This window comes from Scyliorhinus torazame, chromosome 4 (assembly GCF_047496885.1).
Source record: "Scyliorhinus torazame isolate Kashiwa2021f chromosome 4, sScyTor2.1, whole genome shotgun sequence".
Classification (NCBI taxonomy): domain Eukaryota; kingdom Metazoa; phylum Chordata; class Chondrichthyes; order Carcharhiniformes; family Scyliorhinidae; genus Scyliorhinus; species Scyliorhinus torazame.
In genome coordinates, this window is record NC_092710.1 from 124,530,176 (window position 1) to 124,557,257 (window position 27,082).

At 50.2% G+C, this 27,082-nt stretch overlaps 1 protein-coding gene across 2 annotated transcripts in view; it reads left to right on the top strand.

Annotated features, from left to right (window-relative positions):
* elovl5 (ELOVL fatty acid elongase 5) overlaps positions 1-27,082 on the top strand; it is a 200,200-nt gene that overhangs the window by 106,277 nt on the left and 66,841 nt on the right. The window lies entirely within an intron of this gene.

Here is a 27,082-nt window from a genome sequence, read left to right on the forward strand (position 1 = left end):
TACTGTGGATGTATCTACATCACATGGACTGCAATGGTTCAAGAAGGCAGCTCACCACTTTCTCAAAGGCAATTTGGGATGGGCAACAAATGCTAGTCTAGCAAACGATACTCCGTGGAACTGTACAAAATAAACCCACTTATACTCACAAAAGTATTTGTGACTGGGCTGATGTGCTTCAAGTGACTTGGGATGTGAATATGATGGGTTCAGTACTGGCTTCCTTATCCTGGGATTGTACCCCTCCTGTAAAACAAGATGGTACAAAGTACATGGTGCATTGGCGTTAATATCCTCATATTGTTTCAGAGTAGGGCAGTGTCTGGTTAAAAGTAAAACTCACGGACACAGTGAGCATTTGCAATTACGACCACACATGCCAGGAGTGTTGTTGGCACTACAACGTTTGGCGCCGTGGCCTTTAAGGCCTTCCAGTTTTTAACATTCATAATTAACATTGTTGCATTCTTGATATGGGCCCAGGATTTTATTTGCAGTATGTTGCCACCAGTCTCACCAGTGTGAGGGTCTGTGTTATATCTGTAAAGAACTGTACAGATTGTTTGAGATGTAACTTTGTCACGGAAACAGAAGTCTGACCAAAACATATATATGACCAGTCTAGGAAACTGGTGCCGACTCAAACTGGAAAGGAGTACTCCTGTGTAGTCAGTTCTATTTCTTTTTCAGGATAGTTTGTGAGTAACTGGCAAGGTAGTTTGAGAAAATTAGCCTGCTGTTAAGGTTAAGAAATATCTTCGTTTTCACCCTTGTATGCTTCCATTTCGGAAGTGTATTGGCTAAATTTCAGGTTAAGAATATTCTTATGTGGAAGTATTCTGTTAACTGACTCTTGTAGTCTCCTATGGTAGCAACCTCAACTAAAGTGGAACAGCTGACACAAGCACTCATGTATGAGTATAAGGTCATAAGGTCTTTTAAAGCTGTACCCATATAATACAGCGTCAGAGAGTTGATAGTGTTGTTTTTGCTTCACTTGGTCCATTTTCTGAAATGGGACACCTTCTTCCTCATATCTTTCCAAATAAGGCAGCTTGTGGAGGCTGTGTTGATCTCCCATGTGATTTCCTCCCACGGCTGTTGGACTCTCTCTCTCTGCAGTGGTGGATTGCCTTTCCTCCCTCTGGAGGGCCAGTATATGTCGAAGGACCTCGACAGTCAAACACCCACTTTAGTGCTCCAGGCAGCACGCTCGGCAGCTGGACTGATGCACTGAACAATATTTCTACTCTGGTGTATTAATTAAAGGGCTTAACAGGTGATTTCGACACCATTATTGCAGGGTTTTTTCCAGTCAGTTGCTTAGCAATGCATTACTTGCAACACACCCTCGCTGTTGGAAAATATACCCTCTTCCTGAGAGCCTGAAAAACATACTTAAACCCTTTCCTTGTTCTCCCTATAACTCCTCACGTCATCCTGACCCTAGCTGATGCTGGACTTGATTCGCATTTGCTTATTCTGCATTCTTGTTGAATTTCTCAACACAATCGCTGTTGTCTTGCTTTATTCTGTTGACTTAATTTTGTCTCAGGTGTTTTGACTGCTACTTAAAATTGTTGTTGTTGGAATATTGCTTTACAGCCCCTTTAATATCTTTGTTCTTTTCCTTTTGCTGAGATTTTTCTCATGCCTTTTGTAGCTATTGCTATATAAGGCACAATGCCATAAGCATTTTGTAAAATACCAATTTAGAAATAAAGAGGAAGGACACATTAACATCTCTAACCCAAAGGACCGTTGAGCTGTGAAATAATAATTGCCAGGGAATTTTACTTGTGTGGATAGTTTGTAAAATGATTCAAACACTTGTGTAGAACCTTGTTCAGATTGCATTTATTGAGGACAGTTCTGATCCCCATTTATTGTAAAGGCTATCAAGGCCCTGGAGGAGGTGCAGAAAAAGGATTTGCAAGAATAGTCTGAGAATTTAAAGGAAATACTTACCAAGAAATGCTGTGGCACTTTTCTCTGGAAAAGAGACGGTGAGGGTGGTGACGTAATACAGGTCTTTAAAATTACAGAGACATTTTATGGTGTACATTTAGAGAAAATGTTTCCATTGTTGCTAATTGTGTTTCTCTTTATTTGGCTCTGAATATGGCGGTCAATATGGTCGCCTTCCTTAATTCTAATTACATTTTGCTCTAGAGTCGCCAGGTATCTTTCAACACCGCCACAAGGTTCAAAGCGAATACTGATCAAGGACTCGATACATCAGTTAGTTAGTTCAAAGTCAAATGCTTATTTATTTACACACACAGTTAAATATACTCATGCACAAATACTACAGACTAAACTATCACGACTGCTAGAGCCTATACTTAGCTTCGGGCACCCACTCAGTCAGAGGAACAATGGTCGTGGTTCGGTTCTGAGGCTGCTGGGGTCGAAGTGGTGAAGGGGAACAGCTAAGGTCGTCTGTCTGGTAGCGTGCGTTGACCTTGGACTTACTTGTTCTGGTGCAGCTGTTGGGCAAGTTTCTCCTCGGTGAGAGCCGGAGCCAAGAGAACGATTCTCTCTTGGGGGATCCTTCTTATACCCAAAAGGGGCTTTGCGCGCTTTTGGGCTGCCTTGAACTTGGCCCCAATTAATTGGGCCGTTTCTCAATCGTTCCTATCGATTTCCTCCCACCTCAGGGTGGGTGCCCTGATGGCTGGGCGTGTCCTAGGTGGCCGTTGGCCTGCTTTGTTCTGGTCTCCTCTGCCGCCGGGGTGTCTGCCTTAGTAGCGGTTACTTAAATGTTACTCTTTTGTTCCCGGAGATGGGCCATTAGTATGCTAATGGGTTTGCAGTTTTGGTCTTGTCTGGGAGCTGCGGCTCCAATATGCAGACAAACCCTGAACCTGCTTGTTTTCTCAGTATTGTCCATTTCCCTGCAATCTTTGCAAAGTGTCCATTTTGTAATCGGGAAGTGGCCATCCCAGATGGCTACACTCCCTCCTTGTGATCCTCAAAACAAAGCGTGAAGGATCACATTACCACGTCGTCTTCATTCTCTGACCAAGCGGGGCACCCATAAGCACTTCACGGGCTCTATACTGCCCTATCCTATGAAACACAATTTTTACCTAAAATCATTTTACTTACATACATCAGTATAAAACTCTACGGGGCGCTATGACATTCAGCCATGCATTACAAAATAAAAAACTGGAACCTCTAACTATCCTCAATAAACTATCCTCACTCAAACAATCAACAATAATTCTACAACACTTTAAAATGTACAAATAGCAGCAACACAAGTTTCTCTGGCTTGGCAGTGAAGCACAGAGATTTACATTTCTTTATTGAACAAAACGCACACAAAGAAAAACGAATGCACTTTAATTCACTCAAGGGTTGGGGGTTTGGTGAAGTCCGAAAATAGGGGACCTAAACGTGTATACCGGGGTGCGAGAGCGGTAGGCTCTCGTTCGCCATTTTCTGAGTCTAAGTGCCTGCACGACACTGCAGAGTATCGCCAATACTAAGAATGATTCTACTATGTACGATAATGAATACCAGGTTATAAACCTGTCACACCAGGTTGGGGTGTCGGTAACTGTCTCGGGGGTAACTATCTCGGGGTACAGTGTATGGCAGGGGTGGGAATCATTCAAGGCCTGTGTGGTAGGGGTCAGGGGGGTAGCATCCGCGCGCACCTGAAGGGATCCCGCTAAGATCCAGGTGAAAAACGGGAAGGTTGTCTTCATTTTTCCTTTTGTCGGTCTTCTTTTTTTTCCTCTGGGGTTCCTGAGGTTCTGGAGTTCTATGGACACAAGTATACTATCTGTTATTATCTTGCTTAAGATCTCGTATGTCTGTCTGTCTGTCCTTTGTTGCCAATTACCCATTATAATTGGTCACCATCTGTGGCTCCCTCATTCTTTTTTTTTTAAACCAAATATTTGGGACAAGACATCCGAGAAAAATACTGACACAGTGCGAGCCGTCTCGCAGCCTGTGCGATCTACCATCCTAGTGTTTCACACGTGGCCTTTCATTCCTCTATGCCAGCTCATACCCACAAGCTCCCCTCCACCCCGTCCCAATGGTCCCTCACAACCCCGCCCCCCCCCCCCCCACGCAGGCAATGCAAACTCACCCAGTATCCACTATGAAAAAAATAAACTTCTAAAAATCTAATGTAGCTCTTACTATACAGAGAGTGAAGGAAACTCCCAATCATGAAAACAACAAAGCTTTTGAATCTCAAATGCATAATCACTTCTAAAATCTAAATCCTGTTCATACCACTAAACCTTTAAATGCCTCTTTAAGCTGTCAATCAAGCTGTGAACTCAGAACCCTCTGTTCATGGTTAATTATTTAATAATTAAGTTATAGGGGATGTCAGTCTTTCTTGGGCGATGATACACTACAGAAGGTGTGGGTTAGGGTACCTAAAATCTTGTGTGAAGGGCCAGATCCTTTTCAGTACTTGCCTGGTGTAGGTTGAGCATTTAGAACAGGAACTCGATTTGCTTCATCCATGTTCTATGTGCGAGTTTAGAAGTATATTAGGAACATACCATTCATTCAGTGGTCATAAGATCCCCTCACCATTAGAACTCAGAGGTTGCATGAAATACAATTGTCGGAGAAAGCCCACATTTCCCTGCTGATTTCCCAGCTACAACTGGAAGAGTTTTTATTTACCTGCGAAATATATAATCAATGACAATAATCAGCATTTATAATCCCAGTTGGGATTTTGAAAAGGCGGTTGTCCATGAATAAAAGCAAAATACTGTGGATTCTGGAGAACCGAAATAAAAACAGCATATGTGGAAAGAGAAACCAAGTTAACATTTCAAGTCCAATATGACTCTTCAGAACTGAAGAAATGCAGAAAAGTACAAAAGAACATAAGAACTAGGAGCAGGAGTAGGCCACCTGGCCCCTCAAGCCTGCTCCGCCATTCAATGAGATCATGGCTGATCTTTTGTGGACTCAGCTCCACTTTCCGGCCCGAACACCATAACCCTTAATCCCTTTATTCTTCAAAAAACTATCTATCTTTATCTTAAAAACATTTAATGAAGGAGCCTCAACTGCTTCACTGGGCAAGGTATTCCATAGATTCACAACCCGTTGGGTGAAGAAGTTCCTCCTAAACTCAGTCCTTAATCTACTTCCCCTTATTTTGAGGCTATGCCCCCTAGTTCTGCTTTCACCTGCCAGTGGAAACAACCTGCCCGCATCTACCCTATCTATTCCCTTCATAATCTTATATGTTTCTATAAGATCCCCCCTCATCTTTCTAAATTCCAACGAGTACAGTCCCAGTCTACTCAACCTCTCCTCGTAATCCAACCCCTTCAGCTCTGGGATTAACCTAGTGAATCTCCTCTGCACACCCTCCAGTGCCAGTAGGTCCTTTCTCAAGTAAGGAGACCAAAACTGAACACAATACTCCAGGTGTGGCCTCACTAACACCTTATACAATTACAGCATAACCTCCCTAGTTTTAAACTCCATCCCTCTAGCAATGAAGGACAAAATTCCATTTGCCTTCTTAATCACCTGTTGCACCTGTAAACCAACTGTTTGTAACTCATTCACTAGCACACCCAGGTCTCTCTGCACAGCGGCATGTTTTAATATTTTATCATTTAAATAATAATACCTTTTGCTATTATTCCTACCAAAATAGATAACCTCACATTTGTCAACATTGTATTCCACCTGCCAGTCCCTAGCCCATTCACTTAATCTATCCAAATCCCTCTGCAGACTTCCGGTATCCTCTGCACTTTTTGCTTTACCACTCATCTTAGTGTTGTCTGCAAACTTGGACACATTGCCCTTGGTCCCCAACTCCAAATCATCTGTGTAAATTGTGAACAATTGCGGGCCCAACACTGAACCCTGAGGGACACCACTAGCTACTGATTGCCAACCAGAGAAACATCCATTAATCCCCACTCTTTGCTTTCTATTAATTAACCAATCCTCTATCCATGCTACTACTTTACCCTTAATGCCATTCATCTTTATCTTATGCAGCAATCTTTTGTGTGGCACCTTGTCAAAAACTTTCTGGAAATCCAGATATACCACTTCCATTGGCTCCCCGTTATCTACCGCACTGGTAATGTCCTCAAAAAATTCCACTAAATTAGTTAGGCACGACCTGCCCTTTATGAACCCATGCTGCGCCTGCCCAATGGGACAATTTCCATCCAGATGCCTCGCTATTTCTTCCTTGATGATGGGTTCCAGCATCTTCCCTACTACCGAAGTTAAGCTAACTGGCCGATAATTACCCGCTTTCTGCCTTTTTTAAACAGTGGTGTCATGTTTGCTAATTTCCAATCCGCCGGTCTGGAGTATCTTTTGGTTAAAGCTGCATCCAGTTGCAGCCTGTGTTACCTCAGAGAACATAACACGACAGTAAAGGGGCAGGTGTTACACCTGTGAATTGTCTGTCAGTTGGGAGAGAGTTTTTTTCCAGATGTGGCTAGAGCCGGAAAGGGTTGTGAGTGTAGATTAATAAAGGGAGTGATGGACTTCCGGTTATGGTGATGCACTGCTAAGCCGCACGTTTCGGCAGCTCCCGTTCTAATGGGCTTTTGGGCTCTTATCGGGAGCCCCAACGGAATTTTTTTTCCGACTTAACCCAGTGTGGGGTGACGAAGGAAGGAGTCCCCCCGGGTGTGTATGGAAAGGAGCGACAGTAGTGGCCGGATTGCGAAGGATCCTTTGGAGCAGTGGCAGAGAAGAGAAGGGTGAAGCAAGATGGTGGCGGATGGAGCCCAGTTGGTATGGGGCCCGGACCAGCAGGAGTTTCTCTGACGATGTGTGGAGGAGCTTAAGAAAGAGGTGCTGGCGCCGATGCTACTGGCAATCGAGGGACTGAAGGAAACACAAGAGGTCCAGGCGATGGAGCTCCGTGGAGTGAAGGCAAAGGCAGCCGAGAATGAAGATGAGATACAGGGCCTGGTGGTAAAAACGGAGACACACGAGGCACTACACAAGAGGTGCATAGAAAGGCTGGAAGCCCTGGAGAACAGCTCGAGGAGGAAAAACCTACAGATTCTAGGTCTCCCCGAAGCAGCAGAGGGAGCTGATGTTGGGGCTTATGTGAGTACGATACTCCACACGCTAATGGGAGCTGAGGCCCCAACGGGCCCCCTGGAAGTGGAGGGAGCGTACCGGGTCCTCGTGAGAAGACCAAAGGCAGGTGAAACACCAAGAGCAATAGTGGTGAAGTTCCATCGCTACATGGACAGAGAGATGGTCCTGAACTGGGTCAAGAAGGCACGGAGTGGCAAATGGGAGAATGCGGTGATACGGGTGTATCAGGACTGGAGTGCGGAGGTGGCGAGAAGGAGGGCGAGCTTTAACCGGGCCAAGGCGGTGCTCCATAGGAAGAAAATAAAATTTGGGATGCTGCAGCCGGCGCGATTGTGGGTCACGCATCAAGGCAAGCACCACTACTTTGAGACGGCGGATGAGGCATGGACATTCATCCAAGAAGAGAAACTGGACTAGATTTGAGAGTTTGATGTTTGGAGAGAAGCAGCGAGGTGGTGGTACAGGAATGTAAAGTGGGGAAAGGGGAGGGCTATTGTACAGCAATGTTGGACGGGGAATTTCTCTCCCCCCGATGGGGGGGACACGAAGAAATGTGGGCGCCGGTGGAAAAAGGGACAGGGAAGGGGAATGAGGGAACTGCGCCATGGGGGCGGGGCCGAGAGGAAAGCGCAGGTATTTTCCCGCGCTATGGAAATTATAGCGGGGAAACGGGCGCAGGAAGGAAGGGAGACCCACACGCAGGGAGGTCACAGAGTGAACGGGGGAAGCCGAGGTCAGCCAGAGTTAGCTGACTTCCGGAAGCAATATGGGGAGAGTAACCAAGCTAGAGGGGGATCTAGCGGGGGGGGGGGGGGGATTAACTGGGTTGCGACTGCTGAGTGCAAGGGGGAGCTGGTAAGAGATGAGGTGGTCGGGGTGGGAAGGCGCTACCAGGGGGACAGACGGGTGCGCGGGACCTGGATGGGGAGATGGCCTAAAAAAGGGGATGGCTAGTCGACGAGGGGGGGGGGGGGGGTGAATGGCCCCCCAATCCGGCTGATCACGTGGAATGTGAGAGGCTTAAATGGGCCGATTAAGAGGGCACGGGTGTTTGCGCACTTAAAGAGACTGAAGGCGGACGTAGTCATGCTCCAGGAGATGCACCTGAAGGTGGCGGATCAGGTTAGACGAAGAAAAGGATGGGTGGGACAGGTATTCCACTCAGGGTTGGACGCGAAATACAGAGGGGTGGCAATATTGGTGGGGAAACGTGTATCATTCGAGGCTAAGAATATAGTGGTGGACAGTGGGGGCAGATATGTGATGGCGAGTGGCAGACTGCAGGGAGAGGCGGTTGTGCTGGTGAATGTATATGCCCCGAACTGGGATGACGCGGGATTCATGAAGCGAATGCTGGGACGTATCCCGGACCTGGAGGTGGGAAGCTTGGATATGGGGGAGGATTTTAACACAGTGCTGGATCCAGGGCTAGACCGGTCCAGATCCAGGACCGGGAGAAGGCCGGCAGCGGCCAAGGTGCTTAAGGGATTTATGGAACAAATGGGGGGAGTGGATCCGTGGAGATTCGCCAGGCCGATGGCTAAAGAGTTCTCTTTCTTCTCCCACGTCCATAAGGTATACTCCCGGATAGACTTTTTCGTTTTGGGAAGGGCACTGATCCCGAAAGTGGCAGGAACGGAGTACTTGGCCATAGCCGTTTCAGACCACGCCCCGCATTGGGTGGATTTGGAACTAGGAGAGGAAAGGGAGCAGCGCCCACTCTGGCGACTAGATATGGGACTACTGGCGGACGAGGGGGTCTGCGGAAGGGTGAGGGGGTGTATTGAGCGATACCTGGAGGTCAACGACGAAGACTACAGACGGAGTTTGACCCGCTGACCACGGGAAAGGCAGACGCACAGTGGAGGAAGGCACAGGGGATGCAATATGAGTATGGGGAAAAGGCGAACTGGCAGTTGGCCCACCAACTTCGGAAGAGGATGGCGGCGAGAGAGATCGGGGGAGTTAGGGACGAAACGGGAAATATGGAGCAGAGAGCAGGGAACGTGAACGAGGTGTTCAAGACCTTTTATGAGAGGCTATATAAGTCCCAACCCCCGGGGGGAAAAGAAGGAATGTTACACTTTCTGGACCAGCTAAGGTTCCTGAAGGTGAAGGGGCAGGAGGTGGCAGGTCTGGGGGCGCCAATCGAGGTGGATGAGGTGATTAAAGGACTGGGGAACATGCAGGCAGGGAAGGCCCTGGGACCAGACGGGTTTCCGGTGGAATTCTACAGGAAGTATATGGATCTGTTAGCCCCGCTCTTGGCGAGAACCTTTAATGAGGCTAAGGAAAGGGGGATGCTACCCCCGACAATGTCGGAGGCGACGATATCGCTAATCCTGAAACGAGATAAAGACCAACTGCAATGCGGGTCATACAGGCCTATCTCACTCCTAAATGTAGATGCCAAACTGCTGGCAAAAGTGATGGCGACAAGGATAGAGGATTGCGTCCCAGGGGTGGTGCATGATGACCAGACAGGGTTTGTAAAGGGGAGACAACTGAATGTTAATGTACGAAGGTTGCTGGGGGTGATGATGACGCCCCCACCGGAGGGGGAGGCAGAGATAGTGGCGGCGATGGATGCAGAGAAGGCGTTCGATAGGGTGGAGTGGGACTATCTGTGGGAGGTGCTGCAGAGGTTTGGGTTCGGTGAGGGGTTTACTAGATGGGTCAGACTCTTATATGGGGCCCCGGTGGCAAGCGTAGTCACAAACCGGCAAAGATCGGGGTATTTTCGGCTACATAGGGGTACAAGACAAGGGTGTCCCCTGTCCCCGTTACTGTTCGCGTTGGCAATTGAACCACTGGCCATAGCGCTGAGGGATTCTAAGAAGTGGAGGGGGGTGCTTAGGGGGGGAGAGGAGCACCGAGTGTCGCTCTACGCAGGTGATCTACTGCTATACGTTGCGGACCCGGTAGAGGGGTTGCCAGAAGCAATGCAGATACTTAGGGAGTTTGGAGAGTTCTCGGGATACAAACTAAATATGGGGAAGAGTGAACTTTTTGTAATGCACCCCGGGGAACAGGGAAGGGGGATAGATGCTCTGCCGCTGAGGAGAGTGGAAAGGAACTTCCGATACCTGGGGATCCAGGTGGCCAGGAACTGGGGAACCCTGCATAGACTTAACCTGACACGACTGGTGGAGCAGATGGAGGAGGACTTTAAGAGGTGGGATATGGTGCTGCTATCGCTGGCGGGCAGAGTGCAGGCAGTTAAAATGGTGGTCCTCCCGAGGTTTCTTTTCGTGTTTCAGTGCCTCCCCATTCTGATCACAAAGGCCTTTTTTAAAATATAGACAGGAGCATTACGAGCTTTGTGTGGGCAGGAAAGACCCCGAGAGTAAAGAGGGGGTTCCTGCAGCGCAGTAGGGACAGAGGGGGACGGGCGCTGCTGAGTTTGAGCGACTACTACTGGGCCGCCAATGTGTCGATGGTCTGTAAGTGGATGAGGGAGGAAGAGGGAGCAGCGTGGAAGAAGCTGGAGATGACGTCCTGTAAGGGAACGAGCCTAAAAGCGCTGGTGACGGCGCCGCTGCCGTTCTCCCCGAAAAGATACACCACAAACCCAGTGGTGGTGGCAACCTTGAGGATCTGGGGGCAGTGGAGGCGACATAGGGGAGTGACTGGTGCCTCGGTGTGGTCCCCGATAAGGAATAACCACAGGTTTGTCCCAGGGAGGATGGATGGGGGGTTCCAGTATTGGCAACGAGCAGGAATTAGGAAGCTGAAGGACCTGTTTATAGACGGGACGTTTGCAAGTCTGGGAGCGCTAGAAGAAAAATATAAGTTGCCCCCGGGGAACGCCTTCCGGTAAATGCAAGTGAGGGCATTTGCGAGGCAACAGGTGAGGGAATTTCTGCAGCTCCCGATGCAGGGGATCCAAGATGGAGTGATTTCTGGGGTATGGGTCGGAGAGGGAAAAGTGTCCGAAATATACCGGGAGATGAGGGACGAGGGGGAGGCGATGATAGAGGAGCTGAAGGGAAAATGGGAAGAAGAACTGGGGGAAGAGATTGAGGAGGGGCTATGGGCTGATGCCCTAAGTAGGGTAAATTCCTCGTCCTCGTGTGCCAGGCTTAGCCTGATTCAATTTAAGGTTCTACATAGAGCACATATGACGGGAGCAAGACTGAGCAGGTTTTTCGGGGTGGAGGACAGGTGTGGGAGGTGCTCAGGAAGCTCGGCGAACCACACACACATGTTCTGGTCGTGTCCGGCACTGCAGGAGTTCTGGGGGGGGGCGTGGCAAGGGTAATTTCAAAGGTGGTGAAGGTCCGGGTCAAGCCAGGCTGGGGGTTAGCTATATTTGGGGTTGCAGAAGAGCCGGGAGTGCAGGAGGCGAAAGAGGCCGATATTTTGGCCTTTGCGTCCCTAGTAGCCCGGCGTAGGATTCTACTCATGTGGAAGGAAGCTGGATGTTAGGAAACTAAGGGAAATAAATAGTGATGTCTTGAGAAGTGTGCATATTACAGAGGAGGAGGTGCTGGAAGTCTTAAAGCGCATCAAGGTAGATAAATCCCCGGGACCTGATGAAATGTATCCCAGGATGTTGTGGGAGGCTAGGGAGGAAATTGCGGGTCCCCTAACCGAGATATTTGAATCATCGGCAGCCACAGGTGAGGTGCCTGAAGATTGGAGAGTGGCGAATGTTGTGCCCTTGTTTAAGAAGGGCAGCAGGGAAAAGCCTGGGAACTACAGACCGGTGAGCCTAACGTCTGTAGTAGGTAAGTTGCTAGAAGGTATTCTGAGAGACAGGATCTACAAGCATTTAGAGAGGCAAGGACTGATTCGGGGCAGTCAGCATGGCTTTGTGCGTGGAAAATCATGTCTCACAAATTTGATTGAGTTTTTTGAGGGAGTGACCAAGAAGGTAGATGAGGGCAGTGCAGTAGACGTTGTCTACATGGACTTTAGCAAAGCCTTTGACAAGGTACCGCATGGTAGGTTGTTGCAGAAGGTTAAAGCTCACGGGATCCAGGGTGAGGTTGCCAATTGGATTCAAAATTGGCTGGACGACAGAAGGCAGAGGGTGGTTGTAGAGGGTTGTTTTTCAAACTGGAGGCCTGTGACCAGTGGTGTGCCTCAGGGATCGGTGCTGGGTCCACTGTTATTTGTGATTTATATTAATGATTTGGATGAGAATTTAGGAGGCATGGTTAGTAAGTTTGCAGATGACACCAAGATTGGTGGCACAGTGGATAGTGAAGAAGGTTATCTAGGATTGCAACGGGATCTTGATCAATTAGGCCAGTGGGCCGACGAATGGCAGATGGAGTTTAATTTAGATAAATGTGAAGTGATGCATTTTGGCAGATCGAATCAGGCCAGGACCTACTCAGTTAATGGTATGGCGTTGGGGAGAGTTATATAACAAAGAGATCTAGGAGTACAGGTTCATAGCTCCTTGAAGGTGGAGTCGCAGGTGGACAGGGTGGTGAAGAAGGCATTCGGCATGCTTGGTTTCATTGGTCAGAACATTGAATATAGGAGTTGGGACGTCTTGTTGAAGTTGTACAAGACATTGGTACGGCCACACTTGGAATACTGTGTGCAGTTCTGGTCACCCTATTATAGAAAGGATATTATTAAACTAGAAAGAGTGCAGAAAAGATTTACTAGGATGTTGCCGGGACTTGATGGTTTGAGTTATAAGGAGAGGCTGGATAGACTGGGACTTTTTTCCCTGGAGCGTAGGAGGCTTAGGGGTGATCTTATAGAGGTCTATAAAATAATGAGGGGCATAGATAAGGTAGATAGTCAACATCTTTTCCCAAAGGTAGGGGAGTCTAAAACTAGAGGGCATAGGTTTAAGGTGAGAGGGGAGAGATTCAGAAGGGCCCAGAGGGGCAATTTCTTCACTCAGAGGGTAGTGAGTGTCTGGAATGGGCTGCCAGAGGTAGTAGTAGAGGCGGGTACAATTGTGTCTTTCAAAAAGCATTTAGATGGTTACATGGGTAAGATGGGTATAGAGGGTTATGGGCCAAGTGCGGGCAACTGGGACTAGCTTAATGGTAAAAACTGGGCGGCATGGACTGGTTGGGCCGAAGGGCCTGTTTCCATGCTGTAAACTTCTATGATTCTATGATTCTAAGCGAAACCCCCAGGCGTGGAGGCCTGGATAAACGACATGGCAGGGTTCATAAGATTGGAACGAATAAAATTTGCGTTGAGAGGATCGGCTCAGGGGTTCTCCAGGCGGTGGCAACCGTTCCTTGACTATCTCGCGGAACGATAATGAAAAGATAGAAATGACAGCAGCAGCAACCCAGGGGGGAGGCGGGGTGGGGGGGGGGGGTGGGGGTGAGCACTATTTTGTGTTTTTGCTATTTGTTTTTTTTTAGTTGTTGTTAGTTCACTATATTATTTAAATAATGTTATTTACCAGTTAATGTATAATCCCTTGTTGAGATGTAAAAACGGAAAAGTATTTGTTTGAAAAATTTTAATAAAATATATATATTTTTTTAAAATAAAGGGAGTGATCTGAGATGGTCTTATCTGTAATTGATACGATCCTAAGAGTCGGTAACATTGTGTTCTATCATTCAGCAGATTGCAACCTTTCACTGACTGGAGCATAAGCAAGACATATTTGGAAATCAATAAAACAAGCCTTTATTTGTCCTAAATGTTCATTTGACTGTTTTAACAACCGGTGCATACAGAGGTACTGCAGTGCCAATCAAAACAGGGCATCAAAAAGAATGAAAAAGATAAACCTCGGGTCAAGCCAAGCTGGGGGCTAGCAATATTTGGAGTAGTGGACGAACCGGGAATGCAGGAGGCGAAAGAGGCCGGCATTCTGGCCTTTGCGTCCCTAGTAGCCCGGCGAAGGATCTTGCTAATGTGGAAGGAGGCGAAGCCCCCCAGCCTGGAGGCCTGGATAAATGATATGGCTGGGTTTATAAAGTTGGAGAGGATTAAGTTCACCTTGAGAGGGTCTGCGCAGGGGTTTTACAGGCGGTGGCAACCGTTCCTAGGCTATCTCGCGGAGTATTAGAGGAAGGTCGGTCAGCAGCAGCAGCAACCTTGGGGGGGGGGGGGGGTCCTGGGGGGGGGGGGGGGGACTGCCTGGGAGGGTGGATGAGCAAGAGATAACATGAAGGGTTGGGGAAACTGGCACGTACGGGTGAGGGCCAGTGTACAAAGCTGTGTAAATATATCATTTTGCCATGTATATATCTTGCTCTGCGCGATTTCTCGTTTTTTTTTGTTACCGGGGGAGGGGGTGGGTTATTGTTTGTAAGGGAGAAAAATTGTGTTAAAAAACTTTAATAAATATATTTAAAAAAAAAAACTTTTCATGCTTCGGGATCGGGTCATGCTCCCGCATGATGTTGCAGTTTAGATCCTTGGGATCAATGCAAATGCGGAGCTCCCCTAATGGCTTCTTTACGCATACCATGGAGCTGACCCAGTCTGTTGGCTCCGTGACCTTCGAGATGATGCCCTGTTCTTGGAGGTCCTGTAGTTGATTTTTCAGACGATCCTTGAGGGGTGCCGACACCCGGCATGGATTACAAGGGTGGCGTTCGGCTTGAGCAGTATTTTGTATTGGTACGGGTGCGTGCCCATTCCATTGAATACACTGTGGTACTGCATGATAATGTCGTCTATCGGCTTGCAAATTTCCATCGGGCGAGGCCGTCGCCGGTGATGATGACATGGTGTGGACTCGCTGAACCAGGTTCAGGAGCTTGCAGGCGCGAGCACCTAGCAGGGCCTCCCTGTCAGGCCCGACGATTTCAAATCGTAACGTTGCCTTGATCGCCTTGTTGGATACCCCTAGTTGACACGAGCCACTGGCAGCTATGGCATTGCCATTGTAGTCAAGGAGCTGGCAGGCCGGTGGAAGAATGCTTGGTCGGGCCCGGATGGTGTCGAGGTCGGATTGTGAGATGAGGTTCGCAGACACGCCGGTGTCCAGTTTAAATCGGATGCGAGCCTTGTTAACTGTGAGGACAGCACACCACTCGTCGTCGGGATCCACACTGAGGAACGAAAGGCGTTGCGCAGGTGTGGTGGAGGCCAGCTCATGTGTGGTTATGATGCCCACCCGATATGGAGACTTGAGGCAGTCAGCATCAGGGTCTGTTGGGCTTTCGGGATCAGAATCTGGCATGCCTTGTTGTTTTGAGCGGACACTTCTGTGCAGCAGCTGGGATCGCTGGCTGCTGATCGGTGGAGCGGATCTGCAGCGTGCTGCGTAGTGGCCAAACTTGCCACACTGGAGACATCGGCGTCCTCTTGCCGGACATTGCCGCTTTAAGTGGGCGGAGCCACAATTCGGACTCGTCATGACACTGATGTCAGCGCGATTCGTGCGCTATCGCGCATGCGCAGTGCGGTCGGCCGACGTACGCATCTGCGCAGTCGGGTTTTCGGTCTCGCCGTCCACTCGGTCGTGGCGTGCATACGCAGGGAACCGAGAAAAGTGCGCGAAACGGCCACTCTCCTCGATGCTCAGGCCCTGCATCTGTGCAATGGCCTGCACCCTTTCTGCCTCGTGGGAGGCCAGCTACGCAGTTTCTGCCGCCCTGATGTGGGAGTAACGATTCTTAGCATGCTCATGGACAACGCGCGTCTCGATAGCGACAGAGAGGGTCAACTGTTTGACTTTCAGGAGCTGCTGCCGCAGGGAATCGGAGTGGACCCCGAAAACAATCTGATCCCGGATCATGGAATCAGCCGTCGAGTCATAGTTACATGACTGCGCTAGGATGCGGAGATGGGTCAAGAAGGACTGAAAAGGTTCATCCTTACCCTGAAGCCTCTGCTGGAAGATGTACCATTCAAAGCTCTCATTCACCTCAACGTCGCAGCGCTGTCGAACTTCAGCAGGACTGTTTTGAATTTCATTTTGTCTTCGCCGTTGGCGAATGTAAGCGAATTGTAGATATGGATGGCGTGGTCCCCTGCAGTGGAGAGAAATAGCACGATCTTCCTGGCATCGAATGCTGTCTCGAGGTCGGAGGCCTCGATGTACAAGAGGAACTTTTGCTTGAAGATTTTCTAGTTGCCGCCGAGGTTGCCAGAGATGTGGAGTTGCGGAGAAGGCTCGATGTTTTCTATTTCACCGGATGGCTGCTTGCTGGTCGATGCTGATTCACTCGAGGTAGGTCCATCAAGATCAATATCACTCTGGTACCATGATGTGTTCGGCAGGTTGGTTCGATGAGGACTGCACTCGATGCAGGGAAGCTAGAAACAGACGTCTAACACAGGAGAAGATCCAACACTGTTTTATTCAACTGGATGAACTGCTGTACATAGTCAGCTGTGGATCGACACTATACTGATCTGACTAGTGACCTTGTAGTAGCCTGTCCAGACTTACTGGCTACCGCATGGTGTTTGTGCTTGCCAGCTCGTGGAATCTGACTGTCTCAGCAGCTGGGTCCCGAGAGAGCGGGAAACCTAGTGCCCTCTGGCTTTATAGTGGTAGTGTCCTGTCTGGTGATTGGCTGCACTGTGTTGGGTACTTACTGGTCATCCTATGTGTCAATTACTGCCTGTCTGCATCTCATTATATACATGAGTGAATATTATGACATCGGCTACGCTTTGCAGTCTGACCCCAGCGAGGGTGGTGGGGGGGCTGAGTTTGAGAGGCCAGAGGATATAGGGGTGGGGGGGAGTAGGATCATCAGAGAGTGCCTCTGATGGGCATAGTGGACCCTCAAAAGTGGTTAACCCTCCTGCCTGACACCAGATCACACAGTAAAAGCAACAAATCCGAATTTTTCACAACCCCAAAACATGCGTGATGCACGATCAATGACCGTAGGGCCAGTAGGACGGTCTTCCAGACCGTTCCGTTCTCCCTCTCTACCTGTCCGTTACCCCGGGGGTTGTAACTGGTCACTCTGCTGGAGGCGATGCCCTTGCTGAGCAGGAATTGACGCAGTTCGTCACTCATAAAGGAGGGCCCCCTATCACTATGTATGTAAGCGGGGAACCCGAACAGTGTAAAGATACCCTGGAGGGCCTTGATGGCCGTAGTTGCGGTTATGTCGGGGCAGGGGATGGCGAATGGGAACCGGGAGTACTCGTCAATCACGTTCAGGAAGTACGTGTTGCGGTCGGTGGAGGGGAGGGGGCCTTTGAAGTCCATGCTGAGGCGTTCAAAGGGATGGGAAGTCTTTATCAGGTGCGCTTTCTCTGGCCGGTAGAAGTGTGGATTGTACTCCGCGCAGATTTGGCAGTCCCTGGTGGCTGTCCTGACCTCCTCGATGGAGTAGGGCAGGTTGCGGGTCTTGATAAAGTGGAAAAGGCGAGTGACCCCCGGGTGGCAGAGGTCCTCGTGGAGGGCTCGGAGGCGGTCCACTTGTGTGTTGGCATATGTGCCGCGGGACAGGGCATCAGGAGGCTCGGTTAGCTTCCCGCGACGATACAAGATCTCGTAGTTGTAGGTGGAGAGTTCGATCCTCCACCGCAAGATCTTATCGTTCTTTATCTTGCCCCGCTGTGCATTATCGAAAGCAACCGACCGTTGGTCAGTGTGGAGCGTGAATCTCCTGCCGGCCAGCTAATGCCTCCAATGTCTCACAGCGTCTACTATGGCCTGGGCCTCCTTTTCGACTGAGGAGTGGCGGATTTCGGAAGCATGGAGGGTACGTGAGAAGAAGCCCACGGGTGTGCCAACTTGGTTGAGGGTGGCCGCCAGAGCGACGTCGGATGCGTCGCTCTCGACCTGGAAAGGGAAGGACTCGTCGATGGCGTGCATCGTCGCCTTTGCAATGTCTGCTTTGATGCAGGCTGAAGGCCTGGCGGGCCTCTTTCGACAGGGGAAAAGCTGTGGATTGGATCAGGGGACGGGCCTTGTCCGCATAGTTGGCGACCCACTGGGCATAGTAAGAGAAAAACCCTAGGCAGCGCTTCAGGGCCTTGGAGCAGTGAGGGAGGGGGAACTCCATAAGGGGGTGCATGCGTTGAGGATCGGGGCCGATAACTCCATTTCGCACTACGTAGCCGAGGATGGCTAGGCAGTCGGTGCTAAACACGCATTTATCCTTGTTATATGTAAGGTTAAGGATCTTTGCGATCTGGAGGAATTTTCGCAGGTTGGTGTCGTGGTGCTGCTGGTCGTGGCCGCAGATGGTGACATTATCGAGATACGGGAATGTTGCCCGTAAACCGTACCGGTCAACCATTCGGTCCATCTCCCGCTGGAAGACCGAGACCCCGTTGGTGACACCGAAGGGAACCCTTAAGAAGTGATAGAGCCACCCATCTGCCTCATTGGCAGTGTATTTGCGATCACTAGTACGGATGGGGAGCTGGTGGTAGGTGGATGTGGGGGAGTGGGTATGCGTCCAGCTGCGTAAACCTGTTGATGGTCTGACTGTAGTCGATGACCATCCTATGCTTCTCCCCGGTCTTTACCACCACTACTTGAGCTCTCCAGGGACTGTTGCTAGCTTCAATGACTCCTTCCCTCAGTAGCCTTTGGATCTCTGACCTAATAAAGATCCGATCCTGGGCACTGTACCGTCTGCTCCTGGTGGCAACGGGTTTGCAATCCGGGGTGAGGTTCGCAAACAGGGAAGGTGGATCGACCTTGAGGGCCGCGAGGCCGCAGCCAGTGAGGGGGGTATAGGGCCGCCGAATTTGAAAGTTAGACTTTGGAGATTACACTGTAAGTCTAAACCGAGGAGTGTGGCCGCGCAGAGGTGGAGAAGGACGTAGAGCCGATAATTTTTAAACTCCCTTCCCTGGACTGTGAGGTTTGCTACACAAAACCCCTTTATCTCTACTGAGTGGGAACCGGAGGCCAGGGAGATTTTTTGATTAACGGGGTGGACGAGGAGAGAACAGCGTCTTACCGTGTCGGGGTGTATGAAGCTCTCCGTGCTCCCAGAGTCGATTAAGCAGGATGCCTCGTGCCCGTTGATTAGTACTGCAGTTGAGAGTGTTCGAGGCCGGGACTGATCCAAGGTCACCGAGGCTAATCTCAGCAGTTGAGTGTTCTCTTCGGGCGGTGTGCGGTCAGCCGAGCTGGGGTCCTGGGAGTCCATCCAAGATGGCGGCTCTCATTGGTCGCACATGGCTAGGCGTGCACAAAATGGTAATGCCCACCCATCGAACATGGCGTCCGCGGGACAAGATGGTGGCGCCCAAGGGCCGCACGTGGCCCTGGAGTAGGAAGATGGGGATGGGGACCGTGGAGAGGTTTGTGGTGGCGGTCCACATTCGCCGCCCGAGACCGCGGCGACCTCATGGGCCTGGCATACCACCACGAAGTGGCCTTTTTTACCGCATCCCTTGCAGGTGGATGCGCGGGCCGGGCATGCTTCGCCTGACCGCAAAAGTAGCAGCGGGGCCCCCCGGGGTTGCCAGGTCGCCTTGCAGCACAAGCTTGTGGGGGGATGGGGGATGTTTCTGGGCCGGCTGCGGAGGGGTCCACGCTGCCCAGGGGGCTGCCACGCGTTTGGGAAGGTAAGCGCGGCCACATCCAGGGAGCCTGCAAGGGCCCGTGCCTCTTTGAGGCCTAGGGTGTCTTTTTCCAGCAATCGCTGGCGGATTTGGGAGGACAGCGTACCTGCCACGAATGCGTCCCGGATCAAGAGTTCTGTGTGGTCGCTCGCCGAAACTTGCGGGCAGCTGCAGTTTCTCCCCAACAGCAGGAGCGCACGGTAGAATTCTTCCAGCGATTCCCCAGGGATTTGTCGCCTCGTTGCTAGCAGATGTTGGGTGTAGATCTGGTTTACCGGGCGAATATAATGTCCTTTAGAAGCTCTATTGCTGCATCGAAGTCTTCCGCGTCCTCGATGAGGGTGTAAATTTCCGGGCTCACCCTCGAGTGCAGGACTTGCATTTTCTGTTCTCCCGTGGGTGTGTTTTCGACCGTTCCGAGATATCCTTTAAAACATGCTAGCCAGTGCTTGAAGATTGCCGCTGAGTTCACCGCGTGGGAGCTGAGTTGGAGACACTCCGGCTTGATTCGGAGCTCCATCCTTTTAAATCTAGCTTATTAAATTGATGCACGATCAATGACCACTAAAGCGAGGTTGTAGTCCAACTGAAGGCTTTAATAAGCTAGATGTTTCCCCCAGCAGCTCAAGTACAGAATAAAGGCTGCTGGGGCAGCACGGGTTCTTATACCCCGCCTTGCGGGGCGGAGCTACCGTACAGCATGACCAATAGGAAACATACAATATCTACCAATGGTGTTCCAGCATTACCAGGTACCATAATACCTCTACACAGATTACCACATTGCGCGTGTGATTTGCTGGCTCCCGCCCACACCTCTCACACTCATCTGATACTCCCTGAAGGAACCCACTCATTCTCGCCCTAGTCATATGCACCCTGTGCACCACCTGTATCAGGCTCATCCTTGCACAAGAGGAGGTCCCATTTACCCTACGCAGTGCCTCATTCCATACGCCCCAATTGATTTCCACTCCCAACTCCACTTTCCATTTCTTCTTGATCGTCACCACCCGCTCGCCTCCCTGCTCCCCCAGCCACTTATATATATCCCCAATTCTTCCCTCCCCTTCACATCCGGAAGCAGCAGTCGCTCCAGCAGGGTGTATCCCGGCAATCTAGGGAACCCCTTCGAGACATTTTGTGCAAAGTCTCTAACCTGTAGATACCTGAATTCACTCCCCCTCGGCAGCTCTACCCTCTCCCTTAGCTCCTCCAAACTGGCAAACCCTTCCTCCAAATACAAATCCCTCATCTTGACCAGCCCCACTTCCCTCCACCTCCTGTACACATTATGTATCCCCCCCCCCCCCCACAAGCTCAAACCCATGATTCTCACACAGCGGTGTTAGCACCGACGTCCCTTCCACCCTAAAATGCCTCCTCAACTGATTCAATGGGGCAGGATTCTCCGAGCCTGCAGCGGGTTGGAGAATCGGCGAGGGCGCTCTGACACCGGGAGGGAGAACCGACGGCAATCGCGCCCGCGCGGTCGACGCGGCGCTGGTCGGGAGCCGCTGAAATAAGCCCCCGCGGCGATTCTTCGTGGGCGACGGGCCGAACTCCCGCGAGTCCCCCTGATGTAGTACTTACCTGGTACCACCCGGCCGCTGTGGACGTCTTGGTGGGGGGGGGGGGGCGGGGGGTATCTGATTCCTGTGGGGGGCCTCCACGGGGTCCAGGCCCGCGATCGGGGCATCCGATCGGCGGGCGGCCGCGATCTGGAGGGGGCCTACCTCCTTCCGCGCGGCTCGCCGTAAAGTCCCCGACATGTTGCTTTGCGCTGGTGCGGAGACGGCAACCACGCGCATGCGCGGATCTGTGCCAGCCGTGCAGGGCCGCCTTTCGGCGCCGGAGCAGCCGCAGCTCTCCGCCGCTGGGCTAGCCCCCTGGACAGCGGTGAAGTGCTGGGCCAGGAGGCCATTGACGCTGGCGTACACCACTCCGATGTTTACGTCGACGTCAACACTTGGCCAGGATTTGGGAGAATCCCGACCCGTATCTTCACCGTGGACTGCACCACCGGGCTCCCTGAATACCTACTCGGAGCCATTAGCAACACTGCCGTCACCATAGCCCTCAAACTAGATCTCTTACAAGATTCCTCCTCCATCCTAACCCACCCGCCCCCTTCTCCTTCCCACCACCGCTGCACTTTGTCCACATTCGCCGCCCAATAATAATGAAGCAAGTTCGACAATGTCACCCCCCCGCTCCCTCTGCCTCTGTAGCAGGGTCTTTCCCACCCTTGGCACCTTCCCCGCCCATACAAAGTCCGAGATTATCGTGTCCACGTTCCGAAAAATGCCTTTGGTATAAAGATCGGGAGAGCTTGAAAGATAAACAAGACCCTCGGCAGAATATTCATTTTGCACAGGCTACTCATGCGTCCCCGCCACCTCTCCCATAAAATAGGAGACAGATTGGGAGCAGGTGGAAATGTCAGAAGCTACAGTTTACAACCCCGCCCCACCTTCAAATATGCTGATGGGACTATAAAATCCAGCCACCTTTAGGAGTTTGTGGTTTTAGGGATCCCTCAACTAAAAGTGTAAAGGTTGTTCTGTCCGTTTTGCTAACACGTCCAAAGGGCAATTTGTTAACCATCTTGGAGCTTAAAAAAAGTTATGGAAAGGATGCAACTGTTACGAATTTGGTAATCAAATACTGAGCTGAGCACTGTGTCCGTTTGATGGGTGTGCGAAGTCGGGAGAATTCCTAGTTTTGTGGATCCAACTTCTATAACCCTCTGACTGACGTCAGAGTTTTGATTCCGGGTTTTGGGATTCTCTCGGAGTTGGGACGGGAGATCCCAGAATGATGCAGAGGATGCTGGGTGAGGCAGGGTGAGCAGAAGGCCTGACTCGATGCATCAGCACTGTGTTGAAGTTTAATACAAAAAATAGAATAACTAAAAACAGCCCTCAAACCCCACAAACTCCCCATGCCCCATCCATGTGAGTCCATGCCCGTTGCCCATCCCAATCATCCCACATACCTTCCATGCCAACCTATGCCCCTCTGTATCCTCCATGGGCCTTTACAGCCCCATGCTAACCTCTACCCCATTCATCTTTCCAGAGCATTATGCCAACTCAGTACCAATCCATGCCCAACTTCACCCAGCACCCTTTTGCCCTTACGCCTACAATGTCAACTCAACCAGTAACCACCGTGAACAGACCTCAGGACCCATGCTGACATTAAATAAAATTTCAAGTGTCTACGGCAGGCTTTAATTTAAAACAAACAGTTTTAACTCAAAATACCATTTACTCTTTATATTCTTTCAGCTACATTAACATTTACAACAACAAACATTTCATTCACTTGAAGAATCCCCTATAAAACAGGCATTGCCCCTCTTCAAAGGGTCCATAACCACTTGAAGCTGTCAATCAAATTGAAATGGCATGCACCCTACTGTGATAATGGTGGGTTGAGAAATCAGGCATTCACCACCAACCAAGTAGTGGAAACCCACAGGCTTATGTCTAAAGACAGAGTAAAATAGCAAGTAATCATTTTTAACACTCCTGACAGATTTTCAAAGAGTTAAAGACAGCAGTTTTAAATACCTTGGCAGCTTGATAGCTCTCTCTGACAGTTCATGTTGACACTTTTGACAGTTGTTTTGAGAGCGCTGATGAGCTTCAAAGTTCCAATGAGGTGTGCTCTTTTTAAAGGACACCTGGGGCTGGATTCTGCGTCCCGCCGCGCCAGATTTCAGTTTCAGCACCCCGGCGGGATGCTCCGTTTCGCCGGCTGGTCAATGGGGTTTCCCATTGTGCAGCAGCCCCAGGCCATCGGGAAAACCCCGGGTGCCGGCAAAACAGAGCATCCGCCCGACGGAGAATCCGGCACCTAACCTCCCCCTGTTAGCACCTGACCTCTCTCAAAGGGGGTCCTGGGACCATTTCCAAAGGCGTACTCTAGCTATCCAAACATCTCCACAATGTTTAGACCTGCTCCTTCAGGTCTAATCTGCGCACATTGGGTTTCGGACACCTCTCACACCAAAATCACACATGAGTGGAGTCAGCTGCTATTTCTGTTGATAGCTGCCTCTATGAAATACACATGCAAACCCTGATCCGGATCCATTCCTGCCCCTGTGAAAATGCTAGTTGCCTTGTTGAAGGGTGGGACCTCCATTTTCTGTCTCCTACCGCCATTTTTACCATGACGGAGACCCTCTTCATCGTGGCGAAAATCTAGGCCTGGATCTCAAAGGAGTTTCAGTACCACCTGATTGATGCCACTCTGCCATTGCGTAGATTATTGATGTGGGCATGTTAGGAATATTAAGGATGCATCCATGATGCAGCAGGTCCTGGCTCCCCACAGTATGCCCAGAAAGCAGAACATGCAGATCACTAATATGCAAATGATAATTTCCAACCATTAATTTTGATAAAAAGTTGAGTATCCACAAGTTCCTGAGGCATACTCCCTTGAAGAGCTGATCTCCATTGGATGCACCAGATAATGGCATCATCCCTAAACTGGATAGTCCTCAAAAACAAGCGTGGGACCACGATGCGCAATTATCCAGTACCCATTCAACGTAATGCAGACAACACGGCAACTTGGTGCTGCCATCGGTGAATAATTTCAGTGATCGCTGTGTGCAGTCGGTGCTAACTGTGTTGTTCATTGGCTGCACGCATCTGCGGGGGTTGAGAATAGTGCTTGGACCACTTAAAACTAACCTGCATCGCTAAGTGCGGATCCGCACCTCTAAAAAAAGGAGAGGTGCGTTATGACTGGAGCAGGAGCTGGCAGTAGTGCGGGAAGTGAGTTTGACTTAGGAATCAGTGAGGACTGGCATGACATAGGAAGGAGCGGGCTCCCAGGCTTTCAGACGTTGCTCTGGATGTCTTAGTGAAGGAGATGGAAAGGAGGTGAGATTTCTTGAAGGCGCAAGGGGCTAGGAGGTCCTCCGCGGTCAACAGACAGTGGGCCTAGATAGCTAGGGAGGCCAATGCAAAGTGTCATGCTGTAAAGACTAGGATAGAATGCCCCACGCACACAAGGTCAAGGTCAGCGAATGCATTTTTGACTGCCTTATGCCAGCACCTGCGCCAGGAGTCTCAGACACTGCTCAAGCCATCGCACCCTCATCACTGCCCACCCAACAATCTCTATTAATCGGAACTCATAACTAAAATTCATAATGCTTTACCTCATCCTCATACCCTTAATACTGCTGCAAGCCTTGCACCTATGTCTCAGAGCTGGCACAAACGCTGTCAGCTGTTCAACCGTGAAAGCCACATCAGCCAAACAGGTTGTACAGCGGTCACTGAAACACTTGCCCCTCTCCTGCAGGGCAGGGTGGTGGACAACTGGACCCAGCAGGAGTTTATCGGAGGGGGATATGTCCTAATCCCCTCATGGAGGAGATGGTGCTGGCTATTATGGGACGCCCATTGCTGAAGCTGTAATCAGAAGGAAGGCTCAAAGCGTCAAAGATGACTGTAACCTCATAACTTAATTTTCTTTTTCACATCCTCATTCCCCTCATCGCACATTCTCTTCCCATTTACAAGCTGCGACTGCTGTATTGTGCTTGCTGGCTTAAGCTTTCCACCTCCGCGTGTCCCAAGCTTTCCACCTCCGCGTGTCCCGAGATTTGTCAAAGCGAAATCTAGAAGGGAGGCAATGGGCTGGATTCTCCGTTTCTGAGGCTAAGTGCCGGTGTGAACGGAGAATCCACGGGAGGTTCACCACAGGAAGGTCGGCGCGAACCCCTCACCAATTTTGGTACCACCAGTGCCGCGTGAACATCCATGGATCGTGCTGAAAACAGCTGGAGAATTGCCGTGTCCCGGGCCCGCGCATGCGCTGGGCTGACGATCTGCACCGGCCGTGCCGTAAAACATGAAGCCGGCCGTGCTCAAACCCTAATCCGCCACCACGGCCCCACAGCCCACTCCCCTGGCCACACACCACCAGTCCCTCCAGCCCTAGCAGAAGCAACCCCGCCTAACGGCACGGATCCCAGATGAGTGTGATGCCGCTGGACACTGTCTGCAGCCGTCACGCCGGGTTCCCGACGGCTGGGACCACACGTGGCCTGCGCCGTCGGGAACTTGGTCCATCGGGGGCGGAGCATAGCGGGTGGCCCGGCCGGTGACACACCAATGGCGTTGATGTCCCGATGACGCCGGTCTGGAGGGGTGGAGCATTGTGGACCGGCGTCATACTGGCGCCTGCCCCGATTCCGGCGTCGGAATCCATTCTCCGCCAATCGCCAGTCACGATTTCGGGGTCAGGCTACGGAAAATCCAGCCCAATGCCTGTGGATGCTTTTAAGTGCTGTTTGGAATTTCAGTTGTGATCAGCTGACTTGTATCTGTATGTTTGGTGATGTTGTTTGAACAGCTGACTGGAGTACCAATAGCAACTTATACCAGAGGGAAATGGAGAATGTTGGTGTTTGAAAGACCAACTTCAAACTCACCATTCGTGTGCAGACTTAAGCCATCTTGGGAAATCTAGCCTGCACTCTTTATGCTCACAGAGAGACAATAGCCACATAGCACTGCATTACAAATCATGTCATTGGGCCTGGAGTTAGCGAAGATCTTCTACAATACTAAGAGAGATGACCCTGGGTAGGATTGGGTCTCCTGTATCATACATGTTGCCAGGAATTCCTGTCAGACAGAGGTGGGCAGCAGCGAATGTTTGCCCCCACGTAGCTTGGCGTGATTAATGGAGGTGGAACTGCTGGGAGAATGTCCGCCTGCTGAATTCTCATTTGTGGTTTGTACATCAGTGGAGTTTAATTATATATAAGTGGAGGTCATTAATTGGGATTTCACTTGAGCACACGTAAGGATAGGGGTTATATGTTTGTAATGTTTGACTCTGTAAAATAAATATAAGGCTGAGTAAAGATTGACTCCAGTATCACTCTTCACCAACTAGCTTTCTGGATTAGAACATCAAGGCGGCACGGTGGCACAGTGGTTATCACTTCAGCCTCATAGCACCATGGACCCAGAGTCAATTCCGGCCTTGGGTGGACTGTCTGTGTGGAGTTTACACTTTCTCCCCGTGTCTGTGTGGGTTTCCTCCGGGTGCTCAGGTTTCCTCCCACAAGTCCCGAAAGACGTGCTGTGAGGTGATTTGGATATTCAGCGTACCCGAACAGGTGCCGGAATGTGGCGACTAGGGGAGTTTCACAATGATTTCATTGCAGTGTTAATGTAAGCCTACTTGTGGCAATAATAAAGATTACTATTATTATTATTCTGGACTGTAGGAATTCTATTCTATTCTACTCTACCATCGGTCCCACCTTCAGTGAACGGCTTGAACAGTATGAAACAGCTTCTCATAGAGAATTCCAGGCTTAATAAAAGATAAATGCTGGAAATTCTCAGGAGGTACTGCAGAATCTATGGAAAGTGTTTCATTTTGTGACTTTTCATCATGAATATAATTTCTTGCAACATGCATGTTCTGAGTATAATGTAGAAAATGAGGAATTATATTGAATGTCCTGATTGTCATTGAAACATTGCTAAATAGTCATCTGTTGCAT